Source organism: Arachis duranensis, chromosome 3 (genome assembly GCF_000817695.3).
Source record: "Arachis duranensis cultivar V14167 chromosome 3, aradu.V14167.gnm2.J7QH, whole genome shotgun sequence".
NCBI classification, from domain to species: Eukaryota; Viridiplantae; Streptophyta; class Magnoliopsida; order Fabales; family Fabaceae; genus Arachis; species Arachis duranensis.
The window spans coordinates 82,577,404-82,583,984 of record NC_029774.3 but is presented as its reverse complement, the minus strand read 5'-3'; the positions used below and the strand labels follow the sequence as shown (position 1 = coordinate 82,583,984).

The 6,581-nt window shown below is 36.6% G+C and overlaps 1 non-coding gene across 1 annotated transcript; it reads right to left on the bottom strand.

Annotated features, from left to right (window-relative positions):
- Window positions 1-1,139: 1,139 nt before the first annotated feature.
- On the bottom strand, window positions 1,140-1,243 carry LOC127746048 (small nucleolar RNA R71). The gene has a single exon (XR_008007669.1). It is a non-coding gene; the product is annotated as a small nucleolar RNA R71 (small nucleolar RNA).
- Window positions 1,244-6,581: the final 5,338 nt, after the last annotated feature.

Below are 6,581 nucleotides of genomic sequence, written 5' to 3'. Positions count from 1 at the left end.
TCTAGAGTCATATCTTTTAGTTTCTTGTTAGTCAAGTAATCAATTTTAATTTTAAAAATAAAATCTTTTTTAAAATATCTTTTCAATTATATCTTTTTAATCATATCTTTTTCAAATCATATCTTTTTCAAAATTTATTTCAAAAAAAATCTTTTCTAAATTCTTATCTTTTCAAAATTTATTTTCAAATCTTTTTCAACTAACTAATTGACTTTTTGTTTGTTTCTTATCTTTTTCAAAACCACCTAACTAATTTTCTCTCTCTAATTTTTGAAAAATACCTCCCTCTTTTTAAAAATTCTTTTAATTAACTAATTGTTTCAAATTTTAATTTTAATTGTTTTTCTTCTCTTAATTTTTGAAAATCCCTAACCCTTTTTCAAAATTTATTTTCGAAATTCTCCCTCTCTCATCTTCTTCTATTTATTTATTTATTTATTTACTAACACTTCTCTTCATCTCAAGATTTCGACCCTATCTTCCCCCTTGTATTTGGATTCTTAACTCTTTTCCTTCTTCTATTCTTTTCTTCTTCAACTAACATAAAGGAATCTCTCTACTGTGGTAAAGAGGATCCTATTATTATTTTCTGTTCCCTTCTTTTTCATATGAGCAGGACCAAGGACAAGAATATTCTTGTTGAAGCAGATCCTGAACCTGAAAGGACTCTGAAGAGGAAACTAAGAGAAGCTAAATTACAACAATCCAGAGACAACCTTACAAAAATTTTCGAAAAGGAAGAGGAGATGGCAGCCGAAAATAATAATGCAAGGAGGATGCTTGGTGACTATACTACACCCACTTCCAAGTTTGATGGAAGAAGCATCTTAATCCCTGCCATTGGAGCAAACAATTTTGAGCTGAAACCTTAACTAGTTGCTCTAATGCAATAGAACTGCAAGTTCAATGGACTTCCATCAGAAGATCCCTATCAGTTTTTAACTGGGTTCTTGCAGATCTGTGACTCTGTTAAGACTAATGGAGTAGATCCTGAAGTCTACAGGCTCATGCTTTTCCCTTTTGCTGTAAGAGACAGAGCTAGAACATGGTTGGACTCACAACCTAAAGATAGCCTGGACTCCAGGGATAAGCTAGTCACGGCCTTCTTGCCCAAGTTCTTTCGTCCTCAAAAGCTGAGCAAGCTTAGAGTGGAAGTTCAAACCTTCAAACAGAAAGATGGTGAATCCCTCTATGAAGCTTGGGAAAGATACAAGTAGATGACCAAAAGGTGTCCTTCTGACATGCTCTCAGAGTGGATCATTTTAGATATCTTCTATTATGGTCTATCTAACTTCTCTAAGATGTCACTGGACCATTCTGCAGGTGGATCCATTCACCTAAAGAAAACACCTACAGAAGCTCAAGAACTCATTGACATGGTTGCAAATAACCAATTCATGTACACTTCTGAGAGGAATTTTGTGAATAATGGGACGCCTCAGAGGAAGGGAGTTCTTGAGATTGATGCTCTGAATGCCATATCGGCTCAGAACAAAATGCTGACTCAGCAAGTCAACATGATTTATCAAAGTCTGAATGGATGGCAAAATGCATCCAACAGTACTAAAGAGGCATCTTCTGAAGAAGAAGCCTATGATCCTGAGAACCCTGTAATGGCAGAGGTAAATTACATGGGTGAACCTTATAGAAACACCTATAATTCCTCATGGAGAAATCATCAAAATTTCTCATGGAAGGATCAACAAGGGCCTCAACAAGGCTTTAATAATCGTGGAAGAAATAGGCTTAACAATAGCAAGCCTTTTCCATCATCTTCTCAGCAACAGACAGAGAATTCTGAGCAGAGCCCCTCTAGCTTAGCAAATATAGTCTCTGATCTGTCTAAATTAATCAAAATGGCCAAACCTAGAGAGGAAGTGGAGGAAATGAATCCCAATAAAGAAGACCTCATGGGACGTCTCCCAGGTAAGAAGGAGTTTCTTATTAAGGACCCAAAGGAATCTGAGGCTCATATAGAGACCATAGAGATCCCATTAAACCTCCTTCTGCCATTCATGAGCTCTGAAGACTATTCTTCCTCTGAAGAGGATGAAGATGTAATTGGAGAGCAAGTTGCTTAATATCCAGGAGCCATCATGAAGCTGAATGCCAAGTTGTTTGGTAATGAGACTTGGGAAGGTGAACCTCCCTTGCTCATTAATGAACTAGATACATGGGTTCAGCAAACGTTACCTCAAAAGAAACAAGATCCTGGTAAATTCTTAATACCCTGTACCATAGGCACCATGACCTTTGATAAGGCTCTCTGTGACCTAGGGTCAGGCATAAATCTTATGCCACTCTCTGTAATAGAGAAGCTGGGGATCATTGAGGTACAGCCTGTCACATTCTCATTAGAGATGGTAGACGGATTACAAAGACAAGCTTATGGATTAGTAGAGGACGTGATAGTAAAGGTTGAAGGCCTCTACATCCCTGCTGATTTCATAATCTTAGACACTAGGAAGGAGGAGGATGAATGCATCATCCTTGGAAGACCCTTCCTAGCCACAGCAGGAGATGTGATTGATGTTGACATAGGAGAGCTAGTCCTTCAATTAAATAAGGACTACCTTGTGTTTAAAGCTCAAGGATCTTCTTCTGCAACCATGGAGAGGAAGTATGAAAAGCTTCTCTCAATACATAGTCAAACAAAGACCCCACAATCAAACTCTAAGTTTGGTGTTGGGAGGCCACAACCAAACTCAAAGTTTGGTGTTAAACCCCCACATTCAAACTCTAAGCTTGGTGTTGGAGTCCACAACATTGACCTGATCACCTGTGAGGCTCCATGAGATCCCACTGTCAAGCTAGTGACATTAAAGAAGCGCTTATTGGGAGGCAACCCAATTTTTATTTATCTAATTCTATTTTTATTTTTAATGTTCTTTTATGTTTTATTAGGTTCATGATTATGTGGAGTCACAAAACAAATACTAAAATTAAAAACAGAATTAAAAACAGCAGAAGAAACAGCACACCCTGGAGGAAGGGCTTACTGGCGTTTTGATGAGCGGATATTTTATACGCTTTTGGGGGTAATTTCATGTAGTTTTTAGTATCTTTTAGTTAGTTTTTAGTATATTTTTATGAATTTTTAGGCAAGAATCATATTTCTGGACTTTAATATGAGTTTGTGTGTTTTTCTGTGATTTCAGGTATTTTCTAGCTGAAATTGAGGGATCTAAGCAAAAATCTGACTCAGGCTGAAATAAGACTGCTAATGTTGTTGGAATCTGACCTCGCCGCACTCGGAATGGATTTTTTAAAGCTACAGGAGTCCAATTGGCGCGCGCTCAATTGGGTTGGAAAGTAGACATCCAGGGCTTTCTCGCAATATCTAATAGTCCATACTTTGTGCGAAGATAAATGACGTAAACTGGCGTTTAACTCCATTTCCATGTTGCATTCTGTCGTTCAGCGCCAGAAACAGGTTGCAAGTTGGAGTTAAACGCCAGAAACAGGTTACAACCTGGCGTTTAACTCCAGAAACAGCCCAGGCACGTGAGAAGCTTAAGTCTCAGCCCCAGCACACACCAAATGGGCCCCAGAAGTGGATTTCTATACCATCTATCTTAGTTTACTCATTTTCTGTAAACCTCGGTTACCAGTTTAGTATTTAAACAACTTTTAGAGACTTATTGTGGATCTCATGACATTTTTAGATCTGAACTCTATACTTTTGATGGCATGAGTCTCTAAACTCCATTGTTGTGGGTGAGGAGCTCTGTAGTGTCTCGATGAATTAATGCAATTATTTCTGTTTTCTATTCAAACACGCTTGTCCCTATCTAAGATGTTCATTCGCGCTTCAATATGAAGAAGGTGACGATCTGTGACACTCATCGTCATTCTCAACCCATGAACGTGTGCCTGACAACCACCTCCGTTCTACATTAGACTGAATGAGTATCTCTTAGATTCCTTAATCAGAATCTTCGTGGTATAAGCTAGAATCCATTGGCAGCTCCGTTGAGAATCCGAAAGGTCTCAACCTTATCTGTGGTATTCTGAGTAGGATTCAAGGATTGAATGACTGTGACGAGCTTCAAACTCGCGAGTGTTGGGCATAGTGACACACGCAAAAGGATCAATGGATCCTATTCCAACATGATCGAGAACCGACAGATGATTAGCCGTGCTGTGATAGAGCATTTGGACCATTTTCACTGAGAGGATGGGAAGTAGCCATTGACAATGGTGACACCCTACATACAGCTTGCCATGGAAGGAGCCTTGCATGTTTGAAAGTGAGAAAGCATTATGTTACAGGAATTTAGAAGACAAAGCATCTCCAAAACTTCAACATATTCTCCATTAGTGCATAATAAGTATTATTTAATCCATGCTCTCTTGTTTATTTACAAGTCAATTGATAACTATAATTGGTATCCTGACTAAGATTAATAAGATAACCATAGCTTGCTTCAAACCAACAATCTCCGTGGGATTCGACCCTTACTCATGTAAGGTATTACTTGGACGACCCAGTGCACTTGCTGGTTAGTTGTACGGATTGCAAAAAGTGTGATTGCAATTTCGTGCACCAAGTTTTTGGCGCCGTTGACGGGGATTATTTGAGTTTGAACAACTGAAGGTGAATCTTATTGCTTAGATTAGGAAAAATTTGTATTTTTTGGTTTAGAGTCACTAGAATTGCATCTTTTATTATCCCCTTTAAAAATATTTTTTTCCTTTTTCTTCAAAAATATTATTTTTTCATTAATTGTTTGTTTTTCTTTGAGTCCAGTCTCTTGATTTAAGTTTAGTGTCAATTACATGCTTGTTGTGATCCTTCAATTTTTCAAAAAAAAATAAATAAATAATTTTTCTCCGTTTAGTTCATGCATTTTTTGAATGTGTCTATTTTCTTGGGAATAGTTGCCCCTTTGAATTTTCCTTTTAAAAATATTTTTCAAAAATAATTTTTCTTTGATTAAATCTTGTGCCAAATTTTAAGTTTGGTGTTCTCTTGCTAATTTTTTCTTAGTTTTCAAAAATTTATTTTTGATTTTCTAAAAATTTTAAGTTTGGTGTTCTTTCTTTTGTTCTTGGTGTTCTTGAGTCTTCTGTGTGTTTTGATCTTAAAATTTTTAAGTTTGGTGTTCCTTGGTGTTTTTCCTCCAAAATTTTCGAAAGCAAGGAAGATTAGATCTAAAAATTTAAGTCTTGTGTCTTTTGTGTGCTTTTCTCTTTCATCATAAAATTCAAAGATCAAAAAAGAAAAAAAAAAATCTTTTTCTTTAATTTCTCATAATTTTCGAATTACTTGGGTTGACTTGGTCAAAATTTTTCAAATCATATCTTTTTCAAAAATATCCTAACCACTTTCTCTCTCCTCACTTTTTCAAAAATCTTCATAAAATATTTTCAAAATTTTTTTATTTTATTTATTTTATTTTATTTTATTTTATTTTTTGTTTTTTATTTTGGTTTTGATTTTATTCTATTTTATTATTTCAAAAATAATTTTTTTAATATAATGAAATAAATCCACATCATCTCCCTTTCTCTATCATGGACCTAAGTGGAAATGAACAGTCCAGAAGGACTCTGGGGTCATATGCTAACCCCACTACTGCTTCATACAGGAGTAGTATCTGTATACCCTCCATCAGAGTCAGTAGCTTTGAGTTGAACCCTCAGCTCATTATCATGGTGCAGCAAAGTTACTAGTTTTCCGGTCTTCCACAAGAAGAACCTACAGAGTTTCTGGCACAATTTTTACAAATTGCTGACACAGTACATGATAAGGAAGTAGATCAGGATGTCTACAGATTGTTACTGTTTCCATTTGCTGTAAAAGACCAAGCTAAGAAGTGGTTAAATAACCAACCTAAGGACATCATAAAGACATGGAAACAGTTGTCAGAAAATTCCTGAATCACTATTTTCCTCCAAAATGGATGACACAGCTAAGGCTGAGCATCCAAGGCTTCAAACAAGGAGATAATGAATCCCTTTATGATGCCTGGGAGAGATAGAGAGAGATGCTAAGAAAATGCCCCTCTGAAATGTTTTCAGAGTGGGTGCAGTTAGACATCTTTTATTATGGGCTTACAGAGAAAGCTCAGATTTCTCTAGACCACTCATCTGGTGGATCTATACACATGAGAAAGACAATTGAAGAAGCTCAAGAGCTCATTGATACAATTGCCAGAAACCATCATCTGTACCTAAGCAATGAACCTTCCATCAACGAAGAGGCTAAAACAGTAACTGCTAAACTCAGTCCTGCAGATCAAGCTACTGAATTCAATTAGCAATTAGATTTTCTAACAAAACAGTTAACCAAATTCAAGGAGATATTGCAAGAAACAAGAATGGCTAATATGAATATGGAAGTCCAGTTGAAGCCATCAGAACAGAAGTTATCAAAATAAATAACAAAAGAGTGCCAAGCAGTTCAATTAAGAAGCGGGAAAACATTAAATACCTCACTTCAAGGCAGCAGGAAGCCAAGAAAAGAACAAACTACTACCCAAAATGCCTCTGAGGACAATCAGAGCCCAGAGAGGAATAATTATGGTGCTCAAACGCCATAAAAGGGGTGGAAAGTTGGCGTTGAACGCCCAACCCAT